Genomic DNA, 27,208 nt, shown 5'->3' with positions numbered 1-27,208 from the left:
CACGGTGACACCATATACCTCTGAGAGCAGAAGGCAGAGGTGGACATCACGCAGCATACTCGAACCCAGACGGGCTGCCTTCTGTCCCTGCTGCCGGCATTAACGTTCTGGTTATTTTAGCTACTCACTTTCCTGTGTGAGTTGATAAAACAAGATTCATTTGTTTTTCCTCTATTGGATGCTAATCCCTTAGAGCGAGAGAGTGAACAAGGTGTAGGTTGTACCTAGCACACAATCCAGGCTGGTATCTTCCCAAAGCAATAGCCACTCGGCATGCACGTATGTGAGCCTGCTCGCATGAGTGGACAGGGTTGAGGAACAGAAGCAGGCAAAAACATCTCTGAGATTAAAAACAAATCAGAGTATATATAGGTATTTACAAACACTGGCTTCCAGCACCCCGGCAGCTATAACAAATGCAGACTCTATGAGATAACCATAATTATAGAAAAGCTTTATTATTTTTTTTTTCACCCAGTATGCCAGCTCTGATTAAATAGGAAAACTATAGGCTCAACTGTGCGACACGGTAAACCATGGCATCGAAGCAAGCATCAAAGTGGCCCCTCAGCTGCCGGCAAACAGTACAGTCATAAGAAAAGAGACAATGAAAATACAATAAGTAGAAATAGCAGGTTTTTCCCCATAATATAAACACCATAGACATTCTTTTAATACAAAGACAAGCAGGATCAACAGTGACAGCTTTAAATTTGCCAAGTATCATGGGAGTACTGTAAAACACATCCTCTCCAAACCAAGCCGAAGGAGCAGAACAAGCCAAGATGTTCTCCTCAGAACAAAGACATCCCTTTTCATAGGTCTTGGACAGTTAGCAGGCTTAATTTATTTTTTTATTATTTTTATCATCATCTCTGCCTCACTGTAGCTTCATCAAGATGTGCTGAAATATCTATTGCTGCCTGTTTGCATAGGTGCAGTCTGCTGCACCAAAAATATAATTTCTGTTTTTTTGAAGTGGTTAAGATGCTTTATTTGAATATGCACCTTAAAAAAAAATTCCCAAGTAGACAACTAGGAGCCGGGACCTTGCAACTCTAAAGAGGAGGGATTGCTGTCACATGGAAATGCAGACGATTCGTATGCGTTTGAGTCCTCAGCCTCTCAGGGGGAAGATTTAAATAATGCATGGTGGGTTTCTTTGTGATGCTTTTCCTTTTTTTTTTTTTTGTTAATATTTTACATTCTTTTAGAAGTATTACCTGTGCGTTAAGGGCTATATTCATATAATCATGAGTGACATGCAACTTCTCTGTCTCGCCTTTCTAGTTCCAGGCAGATTTAGAGAAATTGAGGCCTGGCAACACACAGCTGAGGTGCACGGGAGCACACAGCTGAAAGCATAAGAATGGGGCTGCTTGAACATCTTTTTTTTTTTCCCCCCCTTTTCTCATTAAAGTTTCATCTGAAGAATTTTTGTGGAAGCCTCAGCCAGTAAAACAGCACTCGTCACTTTTAGGTTCCCAAGCAGCAGTGCAACAGTGGCACAGGGGAGAACACGTATCAGATAGACGCAGCCTTTCTTCTTATGCCTGCTGTACCCTCCCAGATGCAATAATTCACCCTCTTCTGTATCTTTTCATAAGACACAAGAAATATTAATTATCCTGAAGAATTTTTTAAGAGGATCACTACTGGAGAAGTTCTTATTTCACAAGATATTCTGCTTTCCAAGTAAAATGCAAAGCGATTGTAATGAGTTTCATTTTAAGGCAATGCCAGATACCTCCTGGGTAACCCATCTAGCAAAGTCCGATTCCCAGTGAAGCCAATATGAGAACCATATACACTTTTATGAATCCTGAAATGGTCCATGAATCTCAAATACTATTGCACCCTCTCTTTTATAAATCTTTTATGTGTTTTTCTTCAATAAATACATACATTTTGCTTTTTGAATCTTGGGGCCCCTTTTGAGCTGCACAGCTCTTAGAATCTTGATAGAAAAGTAGCAACATGAAACCGAAAATAAATGCTTTTAACAAATGGGTAAAGTCTATATTTCACCAAGGAAAGTGTGGTTTAAAATAAAACACAGGCTCCTGCAACATCGAAACCCTGCATATTTTCTGCAGAGCATGCCACAGCTATTGACATGCTGTTGGTTTTATATGTCCCAGGATGCATGAATTATTACTGTCATTCAACATTTTATATTCCTAGTTCCATAGCCTATAGCAACACTTACCGTTAGCTGTGGTAGACTATACCAGACCTCTGGCAATGCTTCTTATTGATCGAGCACTGCTCAATGTTTGCCTGCTCAGTAATGCAAAGACATCCTAATTCTCTAAGACAGAAAACCCACAAGTTACTGCATTTGGGATTTCTAGTCCTTTTAAGAGACTCAAAACACAAAAGACAGATTACAGACACTTTCTGCCCCTCCAGGAGACAAACTGAGAGTTGTCTTATGAGCTTCAGGTACTACAAAAGAAAGCGTGTTGCACAATAATGCTAAAGAGGAGAGCTGGCTGGATGCTAACAAACTGTGCTAATATGCAAACTGGTTATGAAAAGGACCCCGGGAATGGAAGAAATGTTCTACTGAGAGTCAATGGACTTGCCATGACAGGTTTATTAACTTCTTAACAAAGGAGCTAGCCAGAGAGAGTAATATAGAGATCCCAGTAGCAGAAAAACTATGTCAAAGGCGTTTATGCTTATGGATTTGAAGGAGGGTGAACTAGCTTAGTGCTTAGCTGGGTGAAATTCCCTGAAGAAAGCGAGAGCATGAGTTTATGTAAATAATAAAATAGATATTGCAAATCACAGGGCAACAGAGAATACCACGACTGTCTGTAAAAAGACCCAGAGCAGCAGCGACTGGTTTCTGAGCTCAGCGCGCGCACACACAAACATGCTTCAACACCCACTCAAGTCAAAGGGAAGGTGACCTACCCTTGGCATGGGACAAATCCTGTCGGGCACCACAGCTTGTCGCAGCAGCACACCAGCCTCAGCCCCTGCTTCGAGGAGCTGTTTTATCACCTGCTGCCTTCCTCCAAACCATGCTCTTGCCCTCCATTTGGTGCTGCTTCCTCTGATTTCTCTCTCCTCCTTCCAGGGAGCAGCCATGGCCCCAGCAGCCTTCAAAGTGGCCACAGCTTGGCTCCCCGGCAGAGTCCCTCAGGTGGAACAGGTCAGCAGGCAACGGGGAGACAAGAATCACAGCGGGGGAGAACCACACTGCAGGGCGGGGGGAGCGCTAGTACAGAAGCTTCAAGCCCTTCAGACAAAACCAGCTTTATTTCACTTTTTTTAAAATAAAAAAAAAACTCCAGGTGATCACTGCAAATAATGCCATTTTCAATGAGTCTCGTTAGCAGCATGTTTACCTTTATTTGTTACACCTTAATTTTGCAGTTATTTTCTTAAAATTTTCTCGTTCCTTTGCACTGGTGCACCTGAACTGGATTCACCTGATGCAAAGACAAGATGGGCAAACCCTCAGCTGGAGTAAAAGAGCCATTGCAGAGCTTCTGGGGGGAGGGGATGACAACCCCTCGCTGCCCTGCAGTGCTGCTCGTGTGGGCGCAGTCTGGGGCAGGAGGGCAGCTGGTTCCCTGAGCGGAGGAACCGTGCTGCTGCCCATCACTGTGCTGGGGACACCTCCTGAAGGCGTGAGAGCCGGCCAGGAGCCAGCTCTCTGCTTCTGACCCACCTGTCCCAGGCGCTTCCCTCGAAGCCGTGACATGAGCCGAGGGAAGGGTCCCACTTAGCTTGGCTAGCCTGAACCACCAGAGAATTTGGGCAAGGCCAGCTCAGCTTCTCCCCTCAGCCTCGTGGCTGCCCTTCCTCGGGGTGCAGCCCCCAGGGAGCATCCTAGTCTTCTGCCCTGGACCCCCAGCCAGGTTGTGCTTCACACTCAGGGCACCAGTGCTCACATATTCTCAGGGCTGGTTGCACAGGGACTGAAATACTTCAGTAACACCTCATCAGAATTTGCTTGGCCGGCTTTGATGTGTTTGTGTGGTGAACATCCTGCCCAGCGTCCAACAGCACCCTGTCCCAGTGGGTTGTTGCTGCCCGTGTGGGGCGAGGGCCTTCCCCTGCCCTGGGGACCTGCTGGACCCAACTCTCAGGGCAATGCAGATCTCGGATCTGACCCCTGCAGGCTGTACCCATGCTGACTGTCCCTTTGCACCTCACTTTTGCTACAGAGACAGTGGCTGCAGCACCCTCCTGGTGCGCTCCGATGGTCTTCGGGAAGGGGCTCTTCCCCCAGCTATCACTTTTTGTCCCACAGTGCTGTGTGCAAGAGCGAGCCTGAAGCATGGCAAAGGGCTTATCTGCTTGCACTGCACCTTTTTCCTCGCTCTCTGCCATTGTCTGTTTCTCCTGCTTCCCTCGCCTGCCCCTCTCATGTTACTCCCACCCGAGGGGCCCCCAGCGTCTTTGTTTCTCAGCTGCATCTCTTGGGAAGCATCATGAGGTCATGAACCATTTCCTCCCAACACTGACTGCATCTGCTGCCTTAGCCCAATGACAGAGTTGCTTGTACGATCCCAACTTGCTGCAACGAAAAGCTGAGCTCCTTCAATTTGTCCGGTGAGTTTTTATTATCACTTGAAATACAGTGGCACAGCCCTGCGTTTGTAACGTCTTCAGAGTCACTTAACGGCACAGCTACCGAGCGCAATTCCAGTTGAGCTCAGCTGAACACAGAAGGTGACTTCTGTCACCAGAGCACTTTATCATCGGGGTAATGCAGGCTGGTAAGGCAGGCAGCGTTTGACTAGCGAAGCCTCTTTCTTTGACATCCTAAGGGGCAATCATGGCTGCACATGAAATAAACCCTTGCCAGCAAATGAAAATACTTTGCTTTGCCAAAACATTATGATGATGGTTTTGTTCCTGTCTTTGGAAGGGATGGGATTTAATCAACAGAACCATTCAGCTCCTCAGCAAGCTTGAAGAGAGCTGGTTAATGACAAACATCTCTGACATTCACATGGTCCCACCAGCCTCCTTGAATGGATAATACCTCTTTGGTTAACTTCTCCCAGGGAGGAGCCAGGTTCCTGCTTAGCCCCTGGAAACAGCAGAAGGTGCAAACTTCAGGCTAATGGCAGCTCCTCTCTGCTTCACGAGGCTCAGCCCATTGACCTCATGTTCATGTGGTCACATCTGGTAAAGCCGCTCTTCTGGAATGTGCAAACCAGCCCCCAGATTCAGGCAACCGGTCATAACAAGAAAGGAAGGGAGTTTCTGCTGCAGGGTCTGCCAGAACAGTCGGAGAGGCTGCTACAGGCACCAGCGGGATTCGGCGTACTCAAAAATGGCACAGATTGTATGGCCAAAAGCAACCTTTGGCTCTTCATGACACAGTGCAATATGTATATAGTTTTATAAATATATATATACACACACACATTCACATACATGTTCAGGTTCACATCATACTTATGTATAGGCACACACGATGGTAGTCCTAAATTTTCAGTAAAGAAAGAACACATCATGTGTGTCTGTGCAAAATGATCTCAACTCCTACAGATAGTTTATCAGCTGAAATGGGGATTTTACAGCCCTCCAAATCCTTACTTTTGAATCTTTCAGTGGTTTATGCAATTTGAGAAGAGTCTAATTTTGACTTATTGACATCAGTGCAGTTACTGAGGGAGAAGGGCTAACTCCCACCATGGTTTCCTCTGGACCCTCATATGAAGAAACAAAACATATTCCATTTCCACAAACACTGGATGTAGTGTTTTTAATAAAATAAAATTCCTTTAAATGAAATATCACTTAATGATTTATTTGTAGTTCTGCTTCTGAAGATTAAAAACACCTGCTGTCTTCCCATGATCAATCATTGATTTTTTTTTTTAAAGCGCTGTTACTTTCACTATAAACATATAAAACCAATCTAAGCTACTAAGACCCTGGATACAGACACATCATAAAAGCCAAACTACTTAATACCCAGCAGGCAAATAAAGATGTGGACAGATCTCAGATGCTGCAGGCATAAGTATTTTGGACAGACTAAAAAATCCCTGGAAACTGGAGACCATAATCAAGCCCTTAACAGATCATTCAGTAAACCAGAGCCTGAACGACCCTGTGGTGGGTCCCAGTTGTGGAATGGAAAGTTGGAAGGGGGTGAAAGGCAGCACACCCCGTTTGCCCAGGGGGCATTTTCCTGGCGCTATAAATGGGTTACAAAGTCAAAAATGGTTTTGTAGGTGCCCCACAAGCATTCACATCTCCTGCTTGCAAGGTGGTGTGCTTCAGCCGACAGATGAAATTGGAGGAGACACATTGCTCCTTTGCCTGCAGCCGGCTGGGCTTTGTTCCTCTCTTTCTGCCCAGCTCCTTCATCCCTCATCCAAGCTCTCAAAGCTTCCTTTTATTCCAGTCTTTAAATCAATTTGTGTTAAACTATTACTGTTGTAGATGCTCTTTCTGTCTTCCTGCTACTCAGTAGGAAGCAGACTCAGTGGTGCCAGCCTAACTAATGAAGGTTTATTTAAGGGTGGCTCAAACCTGTTAAAAACAAGTGACTTGATCCCGCAGTCCTGTGCTCAAGCCTACAACCCCCGCCCCAGATTGATCACCCTGATATCCAACGAAGTGCTGTTGGCAGAGCTGCCAACACCATCGCAGATGCATCTTTACATATATTAGTTGCATTAAATTATTATTATTACTGCACCAAGCTGCCTTCTGGCCGTGTTACGTGTTAAAATTGCAGGAGCTGCTTGGGACTCAGCACTGCACTCCTGACAATTGTGAAACTCTCCCTGTCATCCACACAGTATCACCCCCAGTCAGCCACTGCAGTCAGGCTCACGCAGCAGCTCATAAGCATAACTGTATTTTTAACATCCCAGAAACCATTACTGCGTCATCTCCCTTTATGGCTTTCCCGGAATATTCTTTATATTCCCCTGTTTGTACAAAATGCTGCATCTACGATGTTAACTCTCTCCGCACAGACTCGATGAGTTATTCCTGCTCAGAGAGGAATGCATCGCCTCCCTCTTAAACATAACATATTGATTTTAAAATTGCTTTGATGACTTGGAAAGCAATGCACAAATTGGAATCAGTGCATTTATCAGAGCTGTAGTCTTTGTGCGAGGGCGGCCAATGTTTCCGATTACCAGAGGACAGTGGACTGGTCTCTCCAAAACACAAGGTAACAATTTTACGGAAGATGTGCTCTTGTCCAGCCCAAGTCCAGAATTCATTCTCAACAGGTTGGAAAGGCTGAGGCAAACTCCTTCAAATCTCATCCTAAACCTGGCATTTTACAGATGCTTATTCTCATCAACTGAGGTCTGCTTTCACTGTCAGCAGTGGGGCAAAACTCCCCAGGTCGCTCTTTCACAAGGATGCTATTAGTTTACTCTGTACTGAAGTTCGTTAGGCTTTGGCTTTTTATAATGTAGGAGCAAGCAATTGCATGGGGATATGTATTTTCATCCTTCCCATCTGTAACTGTAAGAGGGCACAATGAGAGCAGAGAGAGTCTATGAACACCTTAAAAAAATAATCTTTGGGCTTTGATAAGAGTGCATTGATTTGAGTCACCTGGTTATCGCTGAATCTTTATATGAAAGCAGTGAACGTATATTTTATTTTAAACACTTAGCTCCTCTAAATCACAATAACTGATTTTTTTTTCTTTTTGTCAGTAACAAGAGACATCAGATAGCTCTCCTTTTAGAAGAAAGAAGGGGCAGGGGGAGGGGGGGGTAGGGGGGATAGACCTACAGCCCAGTATGTGGCCAGATAGGACATTACTTCATCTTTTGTCATGGCTTTTTAAACGATAAACCTGCTGAGATTTAACCGGGAGATGGTGCTTACTCCTGTTCCTTGTAGACCTCGGGTCGGCTGAAGGTGGATGAACATCAGACAGTGCCCGTGACCAGCAGCGGTTCACGGGGCCAGCCCGAACCACGTCCCATCGGGCACCACGGAGCTGTGGTGCAAGCCCTCGTGCCCCGGCCAAGTTAAAAGGGAGCAAAGCTATTGGAGACAGCGCGGGGCGAGGGCAGGGGGAGGAAGGGTTTTTTTCAAAAAACCCCGCAAACCTCCAAATCACGTTGTGCTCCTGCCTAAGGAGTAAACTGAAAGATTGAGAATTAATTGTTGAGTTTACAGTTGTTTATCCATTCTTCATTTTTATATTTCAACTCCTTTTTTCCTCTCCTCCTTTTCTTTCCCTTGTCTCTACTTATTCTTTTTTTTTTTTCCTGTTTTTTCCTATTTCTTCCCTTCCTCTGCTATTTCCAGTCATTCCCTTCCGTGCTTTTCTTCTTCTACCTTTCCCCTTTGCTCAGGTGCCCTGTCCCTCTCCTCTGCTCCCTCCAGGAGAGGAGCAGTGGGCAGTGCTGTGATTTAGCGGCGATTCCTCACCTAGCCTAGGATGAGCAATAAAAAAATAAATTAAAAAAAAGGGATATGACAAGTATTTTGTTTGAAAAACACCACAGGTCCCCCAATTCAAATCCCTTAAAAAAAAAAAAAATCAATGGCAATTTTTAATATGCGTCTGATCACAACTCAAAGGTACCACTCCTTGAGTACAATAATGAGTCAGACATTTCTAGAAATTGTGGGATATAGGAAACATATTTTTGCCAGTTATTCATCGACAATTCTGCAAAATTAATCACAACTATCATTTAGTAAGCTCTGTCGCATAGACTTCATCTTTATTCAGTCCCCACCTCTTTACATACCTATTCAAACACTGAAAATAAAGACATCTATTTACTCAAACACATCTTTGTGAATATTTTTTAAATGCAATAAACTCTCAGTTTTCCACCTTAAGTCACACCAAGGACAAGGCAATAAGAGTTAACAAGAGCTCTCGCAGAAACATTAGATGTGTTCTAACCATCCACGCTACTATCGCATTTTTAATGCCCGATAGTATTTTACACCTCAGGTTTAATGCACACAGAATAGTTGCAAGTACAATGACATTTGGATATCAACATTTAGAAGCATGAAATTACAAGTGTACTGATGGGTTTTTATGTGCTTCCTTATAGCACAGAAGCTGCTGCTCTTTGTCCCCCACATCCTTTGTGTCAGAAGCAGCACAATGCTAATAAATCTCAAATATAGTTGGAGATTCATAGCAAGGGCTGCAACACCCGGGTGGAATCTATAAACGTGTATTATAATTGTTTCTGTGCGAGGCTGGAGTGTGGAGGCACAAGGAAAGGTCTCTTCTCCCTGTTAGCAGGCATCAGAAATGGAAGTAGCTTCATGCCTCTGCCTGGGATGTGATCCCTGATATCCGCAGTTCTGGATGCAGTTGAAGGGAATCGGGTTTCTCCGCTCTCCGGAGCAGGCCTGGGCAGCACTGCTCACAGCTGGCAGAGATGGGGCAGCCCTGCAACACTGCCCGCTAGCTCGCTCAGAGCGCCAAAGATCTTTTTAGGACACTTGCTCTAAGTATTTATGTAAGGTAGCAGCACAGCTTTAAAATCTGGCAGTGCCTAGACTTCACAGTACTCAAATCTGCTACACAATTAAGAGTTTGGGGTTAGATTTCTTTTTAGGCATTTACATAACCTCAGAAAGTGCTTTGCTCGGAGCTGTCAGTCACAGAGTTTCCAGCGTGGTTACTAAAACATTAGGGAGTTTCACACCCAATGTACAGCAATCTGTTTGGATCTAAAAACTAGACCATGCTGTAGTAAACAGGTTTTTTCCTCATCTCGTTTCATGTAATTGGGCAGGAATACTGAGGTGCTGGAGGCTTGAATCCCGCCTGGAAGCACCATGCTGGGCAGGGAGGGTGGTGCATGGGTTACACCAGGGGATCAGGACAGAGAAAGCATGAATTCCTCAGCTCAGACCAATTCCCTCTACCTTTCTCCACCCACTTGGCAATCTGGTGTCCCCAACTTTTCACTGAGCGGGCGAGTTAACCCAGAGAACCGGACTGAACTGCAGGGATTTAATTAACATGACAAACAGCTTTTGTCTTGTCAGGCTTAAATCACTGTAAGGACACAGCCTCTGGAAATAATACTCAGATTTCCAGATCTTTAGAGTAGCTATTTGGAAATCCATCAGTAGAAATGCTGAGAGTTACTAGAGAGAGATCCTCAGTTGCAGTTACTTTAACCGAGACCCTCCTCTTTTATGATTTCTGGGATTTCCTGCTCTCATATTCTAAACGTAATATTACATTTCTGGGAAAAAATACACTGGATTTTTAAATTATGAATATAAATATTTACCACTGAAAACAATTTGCTGGCTTTCTCAGCTCCCTTCCATTAAAACCCTCTATAACCACATTGTGCTTTATGCACATGCAAGAGAAAAATCGCAGGTCAGAAGCACAGGGGCCCTGCTGATGCTATGGAGCTGCATCCCTTCGGCGGGGAAGGGAGGAGCCGCGCTGCTCCCGGGGAGCCCTGCACAACCTCCCGGCAAGCCCAGCTGCTGCCACACCGCTGCAACGGAGGGCATCGCTGCCCACCCAGGGTGGGCCCTGGCAGAAATACCCCCCACCCACCAAGGAGCAGGAGGGCTGGAGCAGTGACCCTCCCCAAGCACCATGCCACGACGGTTGTGTCTCCACGCAGAAAGCCACGCTGAAGCAAAGCAGCACCGGCCCTCAGCACCGTACCCCAAGGTGGGTTTCTCCCACCCTGCTGCTCCGCAAGTGCCATGGCTTCAGCACAGCGTTAGCCTTCAGGCACGTGGTTATATGCTATTTTTCTGGGGGATTAGGTTGTATCTGTTAATTGCAATAATCCACCACCCCCAGCCACTGAAGCTCCCTGAGCTCCCAGACGTCCCAGCCCCAGGAGACCCCACCTCGCTCTGGGGTTATGATGAAAAAAAGCCACATTAGCCTTCTGTAAACTCCTTCAATTCACCGCATGCACCTTGTGTTCAGCAGCACGCAGAGAGAGGTTGTCCTGCCAAGACCTTTTCCTTCTATGGGAGAGAATTTTTTCCCCCCATCTTTTCCCTACAGTTTATACAAATAAAAGGGCATAAAGGGAAAAAAAAGAGGATTGTGACGTTACGATTTCAACGACAGCAAATTTAGCCAAGAAAACATACCCACCCGGTACCACCCTGTTGCACAGACAGGTACTACGCCCGAGCCTGCAGGGAGCTGATAACACATTCCATACTTCCAGCTTAATTCAGCAGCTGACTCCATGCAATGCTGGACTACTGCAGTATGTGTGCACACATGCACCTGCACACACAGGTACACACACTTGCTGTACAACAGCTGTTATTCCTAAAAACAGGCATGTTCAAATTGCGTAATACTAAGGGAGTGTATTTTTGCTTGAAAAAAAAGCAATATTTTATTTTTATATATTTTATATCCTTTACATTTTATATCCTTTATCAATCACGATGTCTAAAATTGGAGCACCCGGGTAGCACACTCACTGATTTCTCACTCAGCTCCTGCGTTTTTATTTCAACAGTATTTTTCAACCCTGACACTGAACAGATGAGCAAGTTGTGATCTGACATGCTAAAAACAAGAGCAATTGCTCACGTGCCCCGCGCAGCAGAGCTGCCGCCCCCGTGGCGACAGCCCGCAGCCCTCGCGCAGGCAAGGCTCCCACCGAGGGCAGAGGGATCGTGTGCCACTAGCGCTGCCGCACTGGGCTTGCTATTTGGTGACAGACTTTGCTGCAGGGACAGCGTTTGGGTTTCTTCATTGTAAAAGAAGAGGAGAAATGGCTTTATTACTGATCTTCCCCAAAAGCTGTCCTTAATATTATTAAGTCAAATGAATCAGCATATGATTTGGTTTTCTGTATAAGGGTACGTTGAACTATCAAAGGATGTAAATTCCAAGGAGAGGCAGGCAATCACTCTTCCCATACCTCAGGTTAGACGGCAGTATTCATATTCTAATACTTGTGCTACACATGTATATTTTAAAGTCCTTGCAGTGCTGGAATCCAGGCTCTAATGGGGCTGGCCCACCCCTCCAAGCTGTACAGCCAACACTCATGTAACACCAGAAGCTTCAGTGGGGTTGCCCTGCATTTACACTGCTTTAAAAAAAAAAAAAAAAAAAAAAAAAACTCTGGTGCCTCGTCCTTGTGCTGCCCCAGCTTTCCCCCGCCTGCGGCGGTAGCGCAGGGAGCAGGCACAGCACAGGCTGCAGCACCCTCCTCTACTTGCTTACCTGCGCACGAAGCAAGGGTGCGAGTGCCAGGAGCAAGGACCTGCCCTGAAAGAGGTACTGAGTTTGTCACCAGGTATAGGAAGTGGAAGAAATTTTTATTTTTATTTTACCCTGCAAGAGCTCTGAACGAAAATATCTGGAGGAAGTGCAATTTAGATCATCTTTTTCATCATCATTTTTTTTCATCTTCTGAATCCTTGCTTTAGTGGCTTGGAAAGAGCTTCACTGAGAGACAGAAGAGGTTTTGTCACGGGGAGCCACTGCCCAGCAAGGGCAGACCCCCTCCTGCCACCCCCGGGCAGCGGGTCCATGCCATCCTCCATCCTGACTTCCCTTGCCTCTGCGTCCAAAGGATCCGCTCCAAAATGACACAGTACTTTATACGGTCATTAATGTCTGCCTGAACCCAAACACCTAAAAAGCACCAGGAACAGCAAACATTGGAGTGTTTAAACATGTTAACAAATAAAACCATTAATGGCGGTGATGTTCAAATTGAAAGGCAAAACTCCAGGTTGGAGGGGGTTGGCAGCATGGTGGCTCTGTGCACATCGCAGCCTCCACCACACCACTCTCTCCTCAGCCAAGTCCAGGATTTATGTGCCCCCTCCCTTGAGTAGGACCCAGCTGAGAGGGGGCTGGCAGCTGCCCGTGCCCCTCCTGCCGTGTGCTGCCTGCGGGGGCCAGCTCAGACCTGCCCCTGGCAGGAGCGATGCTGCAGCCTGGCCATCCCCCTGCCACCAGGGCAAGCCACCGCTGCCCCGGCCTTCACCAACTGCATTAGTTCCAGCGATTAAAGCACTGCTCTATGGGCTTGGATTTTCCTGTCAGGGTCTAAGTGTAACAGAATAACTACAAACCGGATTATACAGCTGAGACCCTCTTTCCCCACCAGGAAAGAAATAATTTTGATCCCTGCCTGTTTTCTAGCAGTCTTTCCCTACAGGTGAGTGACCTTCAGTGCTCCACCACAATTAACTGTGGCCCTTAGCTTTTGGTAGCAATTTGTTTTCAATTACCTCCTTTGGACAAATCTGACGAATTACCGCCATTTTTCCCCCCCCACCTCTTTCTGATGCCAAGCGCGTATCAAAGTGTTCACAGCGCCTCAACTGTTGACCCTGCAAAACGCCAAAGAAAGCATCGGTTACCCCCGGGGGAAGCCTGGGGTAGTGCAAAGCCCGGGTTGCTTTGCCTGGCAGGGATCTGCGAGCACCGACCGGGATTTCTCCCCGATGGGGAGCGCAGGTCTGAGCGCTGCAGGGCCACCCCGGGACTAGCTCCGCTGTGTCCCAGGGAAGCTCACACCTACTGACAAAACCACTCTTCTCCTGCCCAGGGCTGCAGTGCCGGCAGCAGAGCAACAGCAGCTCCTGTCCCACCTGAGCCCTGCGAGATACCACCTGCTCCCAAAGCAGAGGGTGCCTGCAGGGGCTTGGGGATGCGCCGCCCGCCCTCCCGGGAGCCTCTCCTCCGCTCCAAGACTGACACGGAGCGGGAACCAGGCTCAAGCTGAACCGAACAGCAGCTCTTCCAGAGTAGGGAAATGAAGAAAGGAAGCTGCAACACACTGTGGATCCTAATTGCATTTGCTCTGCAGGCTCTGAAATGTCAGTCAAACAAATACGCCATTGCCTTTACTGCTCTGCAGTTGCCGTTTACTATTTTACTGGGAAATTGTCCAGAAAAGGGATACTACCTAGAAGGGAGCATTATGCCGGCACTGGAAACCAGTAATATTTCTGAACAACCCCATGGGCCCACTGTCTATTCCTACACTGCGGAAAGGCAAGAAAAGCCAGAGTGAGCCAATTCGTGTTTGTGGTAGCAATTGCAGCAGCAGTGGGTATGGAGGCAGCCCAGCACCCAGCAGGCACATCTGAACTGGTGCACGCTCTGGAGCTATGACAATATACACCAGAGAAGAGTATGATTCAGTGAGCGGAGGGAAAAAAAAACATCCTGAACTGAGCTTTTTTATGAGTCTGAGTTTCGTAACGCAGCTCACCAGAGCTCATGAGGACTGGGGTAAGCAACATGAAGAGGCAGAGCATGCCCACTCCCCAGCTCTATCAATCTACAGAGCTGGTAATTTCCAGGAGATGAAGATGCCATGAGGCAGACAGGGTTTCCCTGAAGTGGCAAGGCCCCTTTCCCTGGGAACAGCCCCGCTAAAACCATCTTTTTTCTCTGGCAATGCCTCTTGCCCTGTAGAGAGCTCACTTCCTGCTATAGGCAGCTCTTTAATACTTAATTACCTCTCTGCTAGAGACTCAGAGTAAGCGTTTGAGTTATTTAATATGCAGAATCAGTCTGAATCACCCCATTTTACCACTACTTTATTTTTTTCTCCCAGTCAAAAAAACATAATAAAGGGCACACAGCCCATTTCAGCCTGCTGTAAGTCCCCTCTTTCTCTCCACGAGGAAACACAGATTTACGTGGACCAGATCTCATTGACTTCTAAGCAAAGCCCGGTCTGTCTGCCCTTCCATCTCTTCAGGTAGGAGAGCTAGTCCCAGAGGGCAGTTTCAGACATACTTATAGAGTCAAACTCTGTGGGCAGGGGGAGCCGGGGCTGTGCACAGCACAGGTGAGGAGGGAACCATCCATTGGCGAAAGAGGCGGCTGCCACCCCCTGGAAATCAGCTTAGCCAGGAAAACCTGTGCCCTTCACACCAGCACCTGGCTCCTTGCTTCCAGAAGGTTCAGCAACCATTTTATTTCTGACATTTTTTTGGGTTTTCATCACCTTGTCTCTGGTACTGAAAGCACTCGGTGGAACAATGCTCCGTTCAAGCTCTCGTGTCAGGGCACCCTGTCCCTGTCCCTGGAGCAGCAGTAACGAGGCCACACAGTGCCTGGTGAGCAGGGGACAGGGACAGGGATGGGGACACCATCAGCAGTGCTGTGGTAGCTGCCTGGCACAGGGTCAGCTGTTCGGGGCCAGAGCCTGAGCTGCTGCATCTGGGGGAGCTGCGCTCACTCCATCACAGGGATTTACACCACCAGCATTCTGTCCCTATCTTATTCTTTGCATACTTTGTTGGCTCTAGGTATAGTCCCTGCAGACATACAAGTTGGATGAATATTAATTGTTTTCATTTTAAAGAAAACAAATGCCATGCTTTATCACCCCTTTCTCCCTCTCTCTCTCAGATGGGATTTGTTATATTCACGTGGGTTTCGTATTTTCATAAACCACATTGGCTGGAGTAAGCTGTGTTTGAATCATCGTTTAGAGAAGTGAAGATTTAATTTCATGGTGGAATTAAGGTTGACATTTCCTTTTTATTTACACTACACCAAGGGTTAATAAGGCTACTATAACCTTAATCTTTGATAGCTCAACAATAGAATACGCCGGGATTACTGCAAAAGCTGGATTTTAACTCTTTTAATCCCATTATTGTTGATAACCTTATCAACACTGTGCCCCACCATAGAGGTGGAGCAGGGGAATCTCAGACTTTACGATTCCTTTCCATGGAGCACCACTCATAGTTTGAGCAGAAGAGCCAGAGACAGTTGCTTGGTCGATGCCTACAGTGAAGTTCACAATTTGCAGTAGGGCTGCAACGCTGCTTTCAAACTCCTTGTCAGAGATCTTTGCCAAGAAAAACATTGGTCCAGTGGCATATGTTGGCGGAGCAATGCAAGGTTGCTCTAATTCCCTTACTTTGTTTTTCCCTCCTCCCATGCGACAACTACTCCAAGAATCAAACTGCCAGTCTGGCAAGTTGAGATCCAGAAACTTACTGCTAATTACCATGTTTACAATTCCCAACCTGTCTGTTGGTGCCAACAATCAAACTGCATCCTCTTGAGTGCACCAAAAGACACTTGCTGGCAGTAGCTTCCTAAGGTTCTAGGCTGGCTACATTAATTACTGTTAACTTAATTTTTGTGTATTGAGAAGCAGCTTTAATTAGCAATTCCATGGATTAAAATGATCCTTTTATGAATTTCAAGGAATAGCAGCTTGACTTATGGACTACTTACCAACCTATATGTCTTTTATTTGGAAACATGAGTGGTGGTAAATTTATACATGGTCTGACAAATAAAATAGGCAGAGGTTTAACAAAAATCACACCAGGAAATGAAAGGTTATGCCTTCCCTTTGAAATAAAATAAGCAGCTCTAAAAAGGCAGATGGGATATTTTCAATCACTTCTCAGTAAACATTTGACCGGACAGAATAAACCACGTTCCCATGGTACATCACTAAATCAAAGTATTTAATGAATAATAAAAAAAAAGGCACGTATTTTATGAACTCAGTGAAAGAGAGCCCAAACTCAAATAACTGCAGGGCAGAGCCTGAGCAGAGAGGATCCCGTTTGTGCCCTGCAGGTCCTAGCCCGAGACTCCTGAAGGCCACCTGCCTACCCAGGCAAAACCGACTCAATTGCCATCCCCTCTAACAAACCACGTGCTCCAAACCCAGCAGAACCAGCAGAGAGTCCTGTGCCTGAGCAGTGTCACATCTCAGCAGCCAGGCTGGGCTGGGAGGGCTTGGGGACCCACACGGGCACCCCAGGATCCAGCCAGCGCATGGGGCTGTGCATTACATGGGAACGCGGTACCTGCTGAAGGTCTGTGCCCCTGGAGCTGTGCCTGCAGACCCCACAATTACACCCACAGCGATTCATTTCTAACCTGAATTTTCCATGGCAATGGCATTCACAGCCTCCATGATGCCGGCCTTAAAAAGTTGGTCAAGATTTCATGAGAACTGCACTACACCGCCTCGCTGAAGATGGTGGGGTTTTTTTCTGTTCTCTGGCTGGTGTGGAAGTAAAGGACAGAGAGCAGAGCTATCCCGAGCTCTGCCCCCGACGTGGCTGCATCCCTGCCTGTGCTGTGGCTGCAATCAGTCTCCTCTTATAGGGGCAGTTTGGTTTGTCACAATTGTCTGAAAATTGACATTTTAAGAGGAATCCTGAAGTCAGACTGTGGAGCAGGGCCATGCCCATATCTGCTTATGATAACACTGGTCCTATCTGGCTCACAAAATTGACCCTACTTTGAAATGTGTAAGGATAGATTTAGGGGTCTGATTTTAGGCCCCTTTTTCTTAAAACCTGGCCTAACTGTGCAGTAACAGGGCACGGTGAGGCTGCCTTTTCTGCCCTGTAGCAGATTCTCCACCATCTCAGAGAGTCCCAAGACACCAGCTGGTTCCCTGCTCTCCTGGCAGCGTTTCTCAGGCTGCTGGCCACTGCCGGGGCTCCTGCTTTTACACCACGGTCCTACTCTGCAGGGTGGCACTGGGCTACTAAGGAAAAGATAACCTAGGGCAAAATTCAAGTGTACAAAAACTAATGTGGGATAGGGGAAGTGGAGCCAAAGTAGGGAGTAAGCCAAAGAGACAGACATCAAAATCAACAGGCATTTTGACTTACAGGGGAAGAAGGGAAACAAACTGAATCAGCGCTCCCAGAGGAGACAGTCTGGATCTACCCTGGTCCTAAAGCAAGAGTGGAAACAAGCATTTAAGACCAGTTCATTTATACAAGGCGTAATGAATATGCTGAGCAAACTACCAAAGGAGGCAATAAACCTGCATCTCAGAGAACGGTCTAAAAAGATTTAGATGGGCACTTTAGAGGAAAGAGATATTCCAGGCTGTGAAGGCAAGCAGCAGTATACAGGGACGCGGGGATGCATCTCAAGTGGCCCACACTATTGACCTGTTTTCCCTCCCCAACCCAGCCTGCTCAGCTTGATTACTTACATTTTGTATAACTTATAGACATAGTCTAAGAAGAGTCAGCCAATTTCCACTCAATTTATAATTTAGCAAGCAGAGGAGCTTGATTCTTCTAATTTACATAAAACATACATAAAACTGAAAACAAAATTGCTTTAGAGCATATGGGCAAAGTACACAAGAGCCACAGAGGAGAGGAGGAGTAAAAAAGGACATGGAGCAAAAGCACCGCCTGGATTGTGCTTTGCTAAGGGGTTTTGAGTGCCTTATTTATGCTAAATATCTCATAGACAAGCAAGTTTTCGTTGTCACGGGCATGTGTCAGCGCCGCACCTCAGCCTCGCCACTGGACTATCAGCCATACAGACCTACCTAACCAACATCGTAACGCAGACGGGACTTTTTTACCGCACCTTTTTTTCCTAGGGAAAGAAGAAATATTGAAAACCTTCCACAATGATATGGCAAGAAGGCATCAATGTGTATTAAGCTAGTACTGCGCTCCTCCGATTCCCTCTTGGACATCTCCTTTTCTCACGGAGACAGGCAGGGAGCTCTCACCCTGTGGGTGAACCCAGGTCAGTGTGTCGCTTCCCAGGGAGCAGCAATGGGGCTGCGCTTTTACCCCCTGCATTCATTTCTCCTGCAGGCCTCCTCCGTGGCTGCTGCGTCCTGGCAGAGCCATCGAAGGCATTCTGTGAGAGGAGACACCACCTGCCAAGTGCCAAAACCGATATTCCTCCCCGTGGCGTGGTAGGCTCCAAATCCTGCCTCTCTTCTCCGTTTGCCTGAGGAGTCATCCCGGGTACTAACAATAGACTCCATAGAGGCTGGTGGAGCTCAGGCTGCCCCACCAACTTCTGTCTGAATTCAGTCATTTCCAGCGAGCAATATAGAAATATGTGCTGCCTCATTATTGATGTATATTGTGCAAAGGGTTTAGCTGGGGATGAAGCTCGCCTGCTTTCCTTTTATGGACGAAAAGCGGGATCCCAGAGCCTTTATGTGAGAACTCTGCACGTGTCAATCAAACCACACCAGGATGAAGATTTTGTGCTTTTAGGTCCTTCTTAAATGGCAGCCACACAGCCATGGGAAACGTCCATGGGAATGAAATGTGGCTCTGCAGGTGTGCGTATGTGCGCATAGGCACATTTACACACACGCACACCGAAACCAAAGGAAAACGGAATACTAATGGTCTCAGCCTAATTTTTCTATTCCTTTTCAAATCCCAAGACCAGGCTGTAGTCTGGGCTACTCTGACAGAAATCTCATTTGATGCTATTATAAACCACTGATTTACGCTAACGGAAGAGTTAGCCTCTGATTTAAAAAGCAAACCTTAGCGGCTGGCCTGAGGCCCAAGCCTCTCAGCCCTTCGGTCCTGTAGCTGTAGCGCATTGATACTTGCCAGCTAAATTTGATCATGAACTCTAGCGAAGGCAAGATATCGATACTTTAGAAAGCCATTCCTCACACTTCTGAGCAGCAAACGGCCCATCACTAAGAAGGCCAAACCCTTGTCAGCGTGAGCTGAGTTCTATGAAATGAAATACTGACCTTACTGCTAGCTCCAGAGTTAACCTCAGAAGAGAGATTTTATTAGAGAAAGCAGAGCTATTATTCAGAGCCTCTCTACGGGGCACATATTTAAGTTTTGCATCCAAGAAATGTGGAATACTTTAAATCGAGTGGCATTCAGTAAAAATTAAAACATAAAAGCTCCAGCTAAGTGTTTTGAGGGGGGGGTATTTATTTGGTTTGTTTTCCTTGGATTTCGCATCACGCCCGTTCAGCCTCCTTTCCCTTGTTGGAGTTTTGCCTCCCTCTGTACTGGGGAGGCTGGAGCCGAGCGAGCAGCACTGACTCACTGCAGCTCCAGCAAATGAAAATTAAACATGTCTATTTTCATCTCTAACCAAGGGCCTGGACTGGTCCTGCATTCTGCACCGGTAAGAATTTACATACAGAGAAATGACAGGCACCTAAACAAGGAGAGCAAAAGGCAGCGTGGTTGTTTCTCGCTTCCTAGAGCAGGACTTGCAGATCCTGTTTTCACCAAAGGGCTCTATGAATGGCTGAAGGCAAATGGGTTTATGTCATTGCGTGTACAACAGCCACATGATGTCATAACACAACAAAGGTCAATATGACACGCGCAGTCAAAAAGAAAAGGATTGTACTGAAACCTTGCAAGTAAGTATGTTGTTGTCCTGTGCATAACTCAGAGCCCTGACAAACACGCAGGGAAAAAGGTCTCTTTCTTAAAAAAGGAAAAATCATCACCTCTTAAACTGAGGTCTTAGAAAGTTTCCACTGCTCTCCTCTGTAGTTCAAGACACACAGAAAAAAATTAGGAAATTAAATGATGCTGACATTTCTAAAACAAAACGTGCTGAGAAAGAAAAACCCTTCCGTCCCCTCAAGCCTTTTGCGTGTATACACGTATCATAAACAGGAAGGGGGGCAGCCAGGCAGTGGAGGAAAGAAAGTAAGGGAACAAGAAAGCATTTTTCCTTGTAGTAGTCATTTTTAACAGCCAGAGCATCAAGACTATAATAACTGTTGCTCCAGTAAAACAGCAGGCATTGAACTGTATAATTTTGGATTTCAGAAGAATGTTTATGGCAACTTGACAAAGCGGTAATACTGCTCTACATTGTTTTGGAGTAACCAGGTAAGTTATCTCCTGAAGAATGGTTGGTAAAGGATGAGTTTGCAGATGGTCTGAAGCATTAATGCATCAAGCCTCCCTGCTCTTATTATTTCCCACCTAACTTAAAAAAAAAAATAAATCCTTTATAATGCAGTAATTACAGTGATGCCTTTTTATTTGAATTTTCTATCAACGTCTTGTTAGGAGAATGTGAATACTTGCAAAGCTATTCCTATCAGATAATCTAAAAGAAGTCACATGAAATCTACATTATCTATGTAAATGCCTCCGTAAGATGCAGTGAGATGGTTCTTTTTTTGGTAACAGTCTGCACAATCAAATTCTGTACAGTTCTGGTTCAGATTGTCCCTCTTTCTCCAATTAGAGAAGACCAATCCCATGGTGATCCCTTTGTCATTGATTTTCAGTGATTTAAAAGATAGGTTTGACCTGTGAACCTTAATAAACTTTGTGATATTATCCTGACTTAGTAAGTGAACTGATAATATTCCAAACAAGGTTATGAATCAGCAATTCTTAATATTAAAAGTCAGCTATATTTTTCCAACATTTCATGCCTAATATAATAATGTGAAAGGGGTGTACATTACGTACAATTCAGATGAACTGATACAGAACAATACCATGGTGAAAATTGACCTTGAAACAGATAAAAGATTAAGTCTGACCGAATCCGAAATACACTGAAAGAGCAGCTTGGAAAGTTTAAGTAGCCTCTTATGGGCCTACCTATTTCTTTCTGGTGGTATAAAGTATTGGGGAATTATCAGAGCCCTTTCAGCTCCACGGAGCTGTATCGCAGAAGTCAGAGGCAAGAAGACCTCCCCAGGTGGCTCTCCAGCCCTCATAAGGTGACTGCTACCTGCAGTGCCTTGGCCAAGCTGACTTTATAGCTCCCAGGCAAAGGCCTGGAGATTGCTCCGTCACTTCATATCATCCCTGCTGGCTAGAGAGGTATTGGGTTCACTAAAAGGAAACATTTCCCGATAGCCACGCTGCATTTTCTCCCTACATAGCTCCGAGGTCTATTTGCACACACCAGGATATGTTGCTTTCCTGTGGATGGGAGAAATGCTGGCCCCCACTGAAATCAATGGAAAATTCCCACTGGTTTCTGTAGGAGAATGATTTCAAAAGTAGGATACTCATTTAATTTATCTATATGGGTATTATTATGTAATCTTGCATAGGTATGTATATTCACATATATATATATAAAAAAAAATATATATATATAAAAAAATCCACCTCATTTCAGCTATATATTCAGGGCTCTTATTTTTCCCATCAATCAACCCCTCTAGTTTCTGGAACGTTTCACCTAATTTTCTGTTGGCTGCTTTTAACTAGATACCATTTTTCCAGAAAGCAAACTACCAAATCTGTGTGATGTTCCAGCCCCAGTTTCCACAATTCTGGCACATTCTCCTGGCGCCAGGCTGCGACACCTCCTGGCCTGCCGTCCCTGGCGCCTCTCCTCTCATCTGCCCACCGGCCCCGCAAAGCCATGGCACATCTACCCTCTACCATCACCTCCAGGCCTCTTCTCTTTACCTTCCTTAGGGTCCTGTCTGTCCTTCGATGTCAGACTCTTCCCATCACCTCTATGAATTCTGGATTGGGTTTTCACTTTTAGACTTCTTATTTTTGGCCTGTCATTTAAATTTCTTTTGAGTCATTGTTATTATCGAGCCAACATTTATAAATAGCTCTATGCATTGCAGGTATGTGATAATCAAGTCCTTTGATTTTTGAGCAGTTTGGTTACTTAACGATAGCAATAAAAAGCATGCAAGCATCATGGGCGATAGCCCAGGAAACATTTCCACCATTAAAGCTTTCAGGAGGCAGCTGCTGAATCTGGTAAAAATTTATGGTTATTAATAATGGGTTTTATGATTTACCTTCACAACACTAAATGGTGAGGTGTCATAACAGCTAAGGGTAATACCTATGGGGAGTGCTTTTCAGAAAAATAGTAATCTTTTAAAAGGAAGGAAAGAAAAAGCCTTTTGTGTATGTAAAAACACTGTTTATTTTAAAAAAAAGGCATAAAAATCCAGTTGTATACGTTACTTCTAGTGTGATGTAAAAACCCCGACAAAAAGGCTAGTTACAAGGTTACAAGTTACAAAAGGCTTATTCTTACAGCTGCAAAGTATGTGTATAGCTGTGTGGATGTACAGGTATTACTGTTTTCAGTTTTCTTAAGAAAAACCCATGAACACTAGAAGCCACCTAAACTGACACAAAAGGCAATAACCTGTTATGGGAAGAAAGCTTACACTCCCCTCAAAATCAGATGTTGTCTTGAAAGCGGAAAGCAAGCAGAACTCACCCCAAGGAAAGGCATCTGCATAACTGTACGTATCTACATGTAACAGCGTGTGCATTTATTTTGGGCAAATTTGCAGGCAGCAAGAGAAATCACACCACCGGTCATAAATACGCACTGCAATGGCACAGCCCCTGCTGAGGCGAGGGGGAGTTGTGCCTCTGCCGGGTCTGGGAGAGTGGGGCTTTTCGTATTATGCCGTAACCTCCCTTCAGAGAGATGTGTGTATAGACATGTGCGCGTATAAATATATATAATCATTCCATTCAGACATCTGTGCATGTGTGTGTATATATACATACATACATACATATGAGGGCTATAGGCTTAAATATTTGTGGAAAGAGCACCTGAAATCAAGTGGCAGTCCTCATCACTTAATTTAGGGTATTCCTAAGGAAAGCGATGCTTCCTATTACAGGCAGACCCAGGCAGGGCTCTTCCCCTGCCTGCACAGGGCAATGGGGGCCACAGCTACTCTTCCTTCTCCCACTCCCGCCGAGGGGCACGAGGTGCCCGTGGTGCTTGAGGGCACAGCCTTTTCGGCAGTCCCCCGCTCCGGGAAGGCCTGAGGAGTCGCCGTCTCCTCAGCGCAGAGCGGGTCAGGGAGCAGCCCAGGGAGCAGCCAGCATCACGACGTGGCTGCGCAGGGGGGACCCTGCAGGACCCTGCTTTGTGTCAGGGCGGCTGCCACCCCGGTGTCCTCTCCTCCATCCATCGGCTACGCTGCCGCAGGGCCCTGGCGCGACAAAGACTTACCTACAGGAGCAGCCTTCGAGGCTACTCCAGTGGATAAAATTACCCAGAGATATAAATCTTCTTAGAATTATGGCCTTTAAAAAAAGGCTAAGTTCAAGTAATTATTTTTGGGCTAATTCTTTATTTAATTTTCTACTGGGATGCAGATTACAAAAACAATTTTAAAACAAAAATTTAGTATTTAAATTAATTAAATATGCACTCACCAAAATAGCTGTTAACACACGGTTGGTGCTGCCACAAACCTCATTCTAAAGTGTTGTCTTAGAAAATACTCATACTGGTACAATTAAGCCCCCTTATTTATAAAGTAATTTCTTATTATGTTGCACTATAGCCTTTTAGTATAATCTTTGCTGTTAATAAAATATCATTAGACTATTAGAGGCAGGGGGTTTTTAGACTCATTTTTTAGCACACAGGATTTGCAATTTCTAGAGCAAAAAAATAGGAAGTGTAGTGTTGCAAAAATCCCTTTCACTAGGGATCTAATCTTTCCCGCAGTGAAATCAACTGGGGCTTTGCTACTGCATTAAATGGTAGTATTTGGCCCAAAATATTTTGGATTTAACATGAGCAACCTTGCTCCCCTGAGCAGTCCCGTGGAAGCTACATGCATTCTCAGGATCGGGCCCGCAGTATATATAGTCTCCTCTTAGAGATCTGTTGTTCAGAAACGACTGCTTCTGTCCTTCAACATCCATACGTGACAGATCCCAGGGACTGCTAATGAACGGGGAGAGCCACTCTGAGATTGTGCTATTGGGAAACATCATTCTAAGAGCCCTTACGCTATTGAGCCTTTACACAATATTGTATAATTATTTTGGTGAGCATACCCAGTATTTCTCCGATCGGACCTTATAGTTTCACTCTTTTAACCCACATATCGTAGCAATTCCCAAAAGATTTTAGAGAAAAGAAATCTACAATCATCAAAATGTTAATTTTGACAATGACAAAGAGTACATGCATTAAAAATGCATCAGCCCTGTCATTAAGGCATTATTCAGCAAAACCAGCTCATCATGCTAAACAGAAAGCAACTAGAAGAAACCAGGTATAAAGAAACATTTTGCTAAGCTTGTATTTATGGGTACCGGTCCAATCCATACTGCACAAGATACTCAACCAAGCAAAGAGCAAACAAAACCGCATCCTTTATGTGATGAAATGGGAACTCCTGATAATACTCTAAGTCATGACTCAAGGGAAAATGTCAACTAAAAGCTCAGATCAGAGGAAGGTTTGTAATACAAACCTGGATGTTTAAAATAGTGTTTCCACCACTCTTCCTGCAGCACTTGTGAATGTGGCTGTGTTACGGTGCTGAACTGACTATGATTTAGCAGCTGATCGTGTCTTTTTAGAGCATAATTTAACATTATTTCTGAAGCTGTTGAACATACTAAACTACAAGAAAAAAAATCTGCTTTCAAGTGGTATTAGAGAAACACAAGGATCAGAGTGCTAGCATCAAAGATGTGTCTAAAGAATAACTGATCCACACGTCTGCGTAACAACAAGCGCTCCACTCGCTACTGAAAGCAACAGAGTAAGATTCCTTTGGCAGTTGTTGGAAATAATTAAGCAGAACATAGATGGCCTTTCAGTTGCTAAGCAAGAGACAGAGAGAAAAACATTCTCCATCATCCCGCCTCACACTCACAAGGTAACGATCACTCCACCTCTAGCTCATCCATGTTAAAAATCGTTCTTAGCCTCATCGTAGCTAAGCTTAGGGAAGGACGCATTCAAAAAGGCTATCTCATCACAGTACTCTTGGTCTTGCTTTAAAATGGCTTCTGATCTAATTCACTTAAGGCTGAAATCTGGTCTCACAATTGTGACTACATGGCAACAAGACCTGGGATCATCTGGGCTTGTGGAGAGATCTCTAATGGGGAAACGTAGGCATGATCACACCCTGTTCCATGTCTCTGCCAGTCTTGGGGGCAGAGGAGCAGGGGAAAAAAGACTGGAAGTACGAATGCTATGACTGGATTTTCTTAAGCACAGCATCCGAAAGGCTGACCATGCTTTTAACCAAAGCCCTTGCCCTGCTCCTGAGATTGGAGAGAGGGACGGTGCATCTCTTCTTCTGTGTTAAAGACATGGGGCATGGCTTGGCCAGAAACAGAAATCGACACTCCCTTGGTTGTCTTTCCCACCTGTCCACCTGCAAGTAGCACTTGGAGAGTCCTGAGCCCTTTAGTGGCAGGAAAGAACCCACCGCCTGAGCTCCAGGGGGTGAAACAAGCCCTCAGCCCCAGCCCTGAAGATGTAGCTCAACCCGGGGCCTCGGGGTCTGACGAGCTCTGCATTCGGCTGGTGCTTCCTGACCTGTTGAGCTGGGGCTGCTGTGAAGGTGGGCTTTTAATCCTACCCTCACCAGCTCGCTACTGTGGGGCCAGGATAAGGGGGTAAAGGGGGGTGTCACCCCCTCGAAGCAGTTGGCCACAACCAGCTCTCCAGTGGCCACCCCGCTGGAAGGCCAGACCCCTTTGGCAGCCAGGGAACGGGGGCTCCCCAGAGCGACGGTGTGGAAGACACAGCCATGGCCTCTTGCCTGGCTATCACGGATGCTCGGCACCTCCCCGCCCGCGGGCAGCCCCCCAGCCCCGCACGACCCGGCTGCTGTGGGCGCGGGGGCCGCGGCCGCGGAGGGGGGCGGCATCCCGGGCTCCGCCGGCGGGGGCGGGCGGAGCCGGGGCCGCCCCGGCCCTGCGGGCAACCCGTGTCCCGGGGGTGGGGAGCCCCCCCGGCAGGCGGGGCCGACCGCCCCGGTCCCCCCATCCCCGCCCCGCGCTCCCCGCCGCAGAGGGGCGAGGGGCGGCGGGCGCCGGGGGCTGCCGGCCGTGTGCCGGGGCACCGGGGCTTCCCGGAGGGGGCGAGCACCTTCCCCCCAGTCTCGGCGCAGCCTGGCCGAGCGCTGCCCGCGGAGGCGCACCCCGCGGCGGCGCCGGCTCCCCCGGTCACCCCCTGTCCGCAGCCCCCGGCGGGCCGGGGCCGGCCGCGGCGTGGTCCTGCGAGGCTTGGCAAGCCGTTCCCCGGCCCCCCCCCGGCCCTGTGCTTGCTCCCACGCACACACACACACACACACAGGCGCGGGTACCCCCCGCTCCACAGGGGGCAGGGCGCCCGAGCTCCCCCCGCCCGGACAGAGACACAGACAGAGTGAAACATTGCAAAGCGCAGGAAAAAATGGAAAAGGTGCTACCTTGGCAACTAGAGGAGGTTAGGAGCCAGCTGGTGGGCTGGGGGCGGTCGCGCTGCCTGCCTGCCTGCCCGCCGCCGGTACTCTCCTCGACTACGCGTATTCTTAAGCAATAACAACGTAATCCGTATTATCCACCCAAGAATACCCGTCACCGAAGAGAGTCAGAAAGCTGCTGCTGTTGCTGGTGGTGGTGGTGGTGGTGGAAGTGCTGCACCGGGACAATAAATCCATAACTATAATTCCCCTCTAGAAGAAGGAGAATCCACAAGGGTTGCCGAGTGATCTTGTCCCATATCCAATGGACGCTGAACCTTCCCATC

At 46.6% G+C, this 27,208-nt stretch overlaps 1 long non-coding RNA gene across 1 annotated transcript in view; it reads right to left on the bottom strand.

Annotated features, from left to right (window-relative positions):
• Positions 1 to 433: 433 nt before the first annotated feature.
• LOC141747043 (uncharacterized) overlaps positions 434 to 27,208 on the bottom strand; it is a 29,954-nt gene continuing 3,179 nt past the window's right edge. The window contains exon 3 of the long non-coding RNA XR_012588577.1: positions 434 to 27,208. This is a non-coding gene — a long non-coding RNA (uncharacterized LOC141747043).

Source organism: Larus michahellis, chromosome 8 (genome assembly GCF_964199755.1).
Source record: "Larus michahellis chromosome 8, bLarMic1.1, whole genome shotgun sequence".
NCBI lineage: Eukaryota > Metazoa > Chordata > Aves > Charadriiformes > Laridae > Larus > Larus michahellis.
The sequence above is the reverse complement of the archived record's forward strand: the minus strand, read 5'-3'. Positions and strand labels throughout refer to the sequence as shown.